Source organism: Cervus canadensis, chromosome X, assembly GCF_019320065.1.
Source record: "Cervus canadensis isolate Bull #8, Minnesota chromosome X, ASM1932006v1, whole genome shotgun sequence".
In the NCBI taxonomy this organism is placed as follows: domain Eukaryota; kingdom Metazoa; phylum Chordata; class Mammalia; order Artiodactyla; family Cervidae; genus Cervus; species Cervus canadensis.
This window is the reverse complement of record NC_057419.1, coordinates 69,325,891-69,331,289: the sequence shown is the minus strand read 5'-3', so window position 1 is coordinate 69,331,289 and position 5,399 is coordinate 69,325,891. Positions and strand designations below refer to the sequence as shown.

General features: G+C 40.8%; 1 pseudogene; it reads left to right on the top strand.

The window, feature by feature from the left end:
- The first annotated feature begins 800 nt into the window (after positions 1–800).
- Positions 801–1,448, top strand: LOC122435596 (annotated as a pseudogene).
- The last annotated feature ends 3,951 nt before the right edge of the window (positions 1,449–5,399 follow it).

The following is a 5,399-nucleotide window of genomic DNA, read 5'->3' as shown; positions in this document are numbered from 1 at the left end:
CTGTCCCTCATGCACCTTCCCCAGCCCCATCCTCTTTTTGTCTTTAGCTGAAGATGGTATTTAAGTGATGGTTCAGGTCATTTAGGGGGAGTCACTCAGTTTTCCTGGTTATCTCAAATGTATACAGGGAAGTACACATTTTACTAAACTTCTGTTTTTCTCCCATTAACCTTTCTTTTTTTTTCATTTATTTTTATTAGTTGGAGGCTAATCACTTTATAATACCGCAGTGGGTCTTGTCATACATTGACATGAATCAGCCCTGGAGAGGGTGTGAAGAAAAGGGAACCCTCTTACACTGTTGGTGGGAATGCAAACTAGTACAGCCCCTATGGAGAACAGTGTGGAGATTTCTTAAAAAACTGGAAATAGAACTGCCATATGACCCAGCAATACCACTTCTGGGCATACACACCGAGAAAACCAGATCTGAAAGAGACACGTGCACCCCAATGTTCATCGCAGCACTGTTTATAATAGCCATTAACCATTCTTTTACTACAGGAGGGTCTCAGCCAAGAACCAGAAGGTTAGAGGGAAAATGACTTTTCCTCCCCTACAGTGGCTCTTAATAATAATCACGGTCATTTGCCAGGTTTCTGGTTTCTTTGGCTTTCAAATTCCTGTAACACTTAATAGGCTTCTGTTCTATTTGCTGCTTGTGAATTACATATAGAAGTAAGGAGCTGCTAGGCAGCAGAAGTCTGTCTTGACCATGAACTTCTCTGGATGAAGAAGGCAGAAGGAAGTAAGGGCCCAGGGATAAATGGGCTCGCAGTCCCCAGGAACTAGACCACGTGATGCAAGTGCCCAAGGCCTGGTCCTATGACCTGTCATGGCCCCTGGAGCTGCGCTTCCCATGGAGCCAAAGCCATCCTGCCCCAGGTACCCTCCCACAGCTGTCCCAGTTCTGCAGCTTCTCAGCTGAAGATATGCAGCAATGGGTGGACACCAAGGGGAAATAATGGTCCCCCCTGCAGCCAGGGAACCTCAGCACTGGCTCTCATCTGGGCCAGTCTGGCTCTGGATCTGATTGATACCCTTGGTAATCCCACAGGCCACGCTCTGGATGCTCACTTACAGAACATTCTGGCAGTACTGGCCACCCATCCTGATCAAAGGCCCGTCCTGCTGGGGAAGATACATCCACCTCACCTCAGCACTCCCCGGGGACCATGGTGTCATCAGTGGCATGTGGCCAAACTGCGAAGTGGCCGTGTTCATTAATGGGCCCTTGGCCCTGGCAGACGAAATACCCTTCTTCCTCTCTGTCAGTGTGGTGATCCTGATTCCAGGGAATGCTAATGCCTTCCTGTTTCCCAAGTATTTCCAGAAGGCGTTGCAGCTATGCCTTATGCCAGAGCCTCTCTCCTTGACTGGTAATGAGTAGACAGTGTCAGAGTGGCCCCAAGCACAGCTCCAGAGGGTAAAGGTTTATCCAACAATAATATATTCATTTTTAACAAAATGTAAAAAGATAATCGAAAAAGAAAAGTTAAAGGAAAAAGAAGAAAAGGTAACCACAGCCCAAGATCTCTTCCAGGCAAATTCTCTTAACTATTCCACTCTTCTTTGTGCTGACTCATCTTCCTCTCCTTCAACCTGATGGCTACTTTCTTAAGCTCTTCTTAATAGGTTTGGGTGGGAAATTGACATCCTTAATACAGTTGTCCCTCAGTACCTTAGGGAGACTGGTTCCAGGATTCCCATGATATGCAAATCTATGGATGTTTACATCCTTTATATAAAATGGCATAGTATTTGCATGTAACACATACACATTCTCCCATATGCTTTAAATCATCTCTAGATTACTTATGATATCTAATATAATGCAAATGCTATGGAAATAGCTACAAATACAATGTAAAATGCCACATAAATATTTGCCAGTGTCATAAATTCAAATTTTGCTTTTTGGAACTTTCTGGAATTTTTTTTTCCTTGAAGATTTTCTATCCTAGATTGCTTGAATCCACAGATGCAGATCTTGCAGATACAGAGAGTTGAGGTATGGTCTTTACCTCCGCTCTGGCTCTCATTTACTGGTTGAGAGGGAAGGTCCTTGGGGAGCCACAGTATTATCTCTGGCCAAGTCTTCCTCTCCAGCAGCCCCTTTAAACAGCTTCACTGTGGAGTTGCAAAAAGCAGTTGACTTTTTCAATTGTGTGGGGCTCTGAAATCACGAGAAACATGCAAAGAATGACTCCTGACCAAGCTAGGTTTTCTTCCATTTTGGGTTGCTGTCTGGCTAGCTCTGACTGGGGTCCATCCCTCTATAGGATGTTGCTAAAAGTAGGAAGAAGCCACAGGCTACTCAGCTTGTAAATCTTTCTTATTTACCCCAATGCTATTGCTTCTGAAGCCTGTGAGCTGCTTTCCAAGATCTTGCCAACCTTGGTAAATGCTGTGCCTAGCTAAGATTCTATTTCCTTAAAAGAAAGAGCAAATACATGCCGGAGGAGAGCTAGCTTTCTGCCACAAATGCCTATTGATTCAGACAGGTTCTTAATTCCACCCTATAAAGTGAGTCAGCAACTTGCAGAAGGCACAGGGGCCAGCAAAATAGAAAACTGGCAACCTCAGATTGCCATATCATACAGTAGCAAAGGACTCGCTTTCAAAAAGGAAACAGCTCCTCCCACAAAATAAAAAAAATTGCAGCTAAACTTTTGCTAGTTTTGGTATGATTGATATAAATGCTCAAATTGTGTCTCATAACTAGCAATGAAGCTGACTTTCTGGGCTCTATCAAAAACTTGATTTTGAAAGTTGAGTAAAACAGCAACACAGTGACTTCAGTAACTGTGAACATGAGAAAAACATGCACCACTATAAGTTTTTAATATGCTTGTCAGACTGCTGATGTTACTTCCCAAAATTGTCTTATTCTTTTTCAGATATATTTAATGTGAATTTGGAGATTGGAACATATTCGAAGTACCTGATAATGTTTCCTCCCTTCTTATAAAATAAACCTTTATTTTAAAAGGATGAAAAATTAATGATTGTCACAAAGAGATTTTTCTCTTCTCAGCACATTCATTTTTATTATATGTTGTTTTGTTGATGTTCATTTTGTATGCTAAATCTATCCCAGATTCCTTTATCTCTTCTAGTACTAAAGATAGCTTCATCAATTTGCACTGTCTAAATACAAATTAAATACCAATTTTATTTGAGAATGGAGACAATGACCATTCTAAAAGGAAGTTCTGGAACAAAGTCACAGATTTTAAGAAATTTGTATTATTATAGTTATTTATACTGGTATGAAATATAAGGGTCTACTTGGTCTATTTTGTTCACTGCTCTATACCTAGTACCTATAATGTTATTTGGTGGACAGTCAATAAATTTTTATTCAGTTAATGAATTAATGTACTTTCCTTTTAATAATCCTAAAATATACTGGAATATATTTAACCAAAGTAGTTGCAAGAGAGTTGGATCTTTTCTAGTCTAACAAGGAGAAGGCATGGCGGGATTATATAATTCAGACTATTAAAATTCATGAAAGCAGTCACAATGGGTAAAAAGACATTTAACCTCACTTGAATGTCTCTGAATATTCAACCAGGAGAGAGGACTAAGGATACAAACTGTGGAAACACAATTATGTGATAACAGTGTCTCAGTTCTGTATCTCTGGTGGGAGATAATGGCTGAGAAGACACCAGACTAAATGACTGGCAACATTAATATGACAATTAACATTTTCATGCTCTTCATATAGTCTCCTGGTCTCACAACAAATTAGAGAAGTGCTTTCTATTACTATTCTATCCGTATTTACAAATGTGGAAAATGAGCTTCACACAGGAGAATAACTTGCCTGAAGTCCCATAGCTCATGATTGGCAGAGCCAAGATCCAAAGGTCTTTAACAACCAAGCGCATGTTTGATAAAATTCATGCTTTTGCTCCACTGGCATGCAGCTACTCTGTGATTCTCTCTTTGCCCCTCAACCACTTCTGCAGCATACCTCCCTTTCTCCTTGTTAAGAATATTGTATTAATGTTGTAATGTCATTATGTGCTCTAAGTTAATAAAGGGCTTCTTTCCTCTTAGTGTCCAAAGTGATACATAGTATTTGCTGAGTCTTCAAGAAGGAAATAATGATGATGGGAGCCAAAGTCCCAGAATCCCCCACAAGCAATCTGCCATGTTACACATTTCTGGGAAAGCTGTTTAGTAGGAACACTCTATTACAGACTGAAGGTTTGTCTCCCTCTTCACCGCTGGTACTATTTTTCTCCCTGAAATTTACTTTAATATTAATATAATTGAGCTTGCCTGGTAGCTCAGCGGTAAAGAACCTGCCTGCCAATGCAGGAGATGTGAGTTCTATCCCTGAGTCGGGAGGATCCCCTAGAGAAGGAAATGACAACTCATTCCAGTATTTCTGCCTGGGAAATCCTGTGAACAGAGGAACCTGGTGGGCTACAGTCCATGAGGAAGCAAAAGAGTCGGATATGACTTAGCAACTAAACAATAACAATTAATAAAACCACTGTAGCTTTATTTTGATAAGGGTTATTTTGATATGGTATATATTTCTCTATGCTTTGCTTACACTTTTAACATATTTGCATCTTTAAATCCAATCAGTCCTAAAGGAAATCAACCCTGAATATTCATCTGAAGGACTGATGCTGAAGCTGAAGCTCCAATACTTTGGCTATCGGATGTGAACAGCTGACTCATTGGAAAATACCCTGATCCTGGGAAAGATGGAGGGCAGGAGAAGGGATGACAGAGGATGAGATGGTTGGATGGCATCACCAACTTGACGGACATGAGTTTGAGCAAGCTCGAGGAGTTGGTGATGGACAAAGAAGCCTAGCGTGCTGCAGTCCATGGGGTCACATAGAGTCAGACATGACTGAGCGACTGAGGAGCAACAACAATAATCTTTAAATCCAAACTGGGGTTTTGAAGGCCAAGTATTTGGATCTTGCTTTTGCATCCAATCTGATGATCTCAAAAATTGTTAGAAGTTCTACACATGCTTATTTTCTATTTCAAGCATTTAAAAATTCTTTACTGTGTTTGTGTGCCTAAGTATATATTTTATAAAGGGACACACACACACACACACACATATATATTAGAGAGTGTGATCAAAAATCTTTTTAGTAATAGGGTAAACAATCAAAAATTTATGGAGGGATTTACCTGGTTAGGACATCTTAGAGGTTAAGAATCTACCTGCCAATGCAGGGAACATGGATTCCATCCCTGGTCCGGGAAGATCCCACATGCCATGGAGCAACTAAGCCCGCACATCACAATTATTGAGCTACCTTCTAGAGCCCGTGAGAAGCCGCCACAATAAGAAGCCCGAGCACCATAATGAAGAGTAGCCCCTGCTGGCCACAACTAGAGAAAGCCTGTGT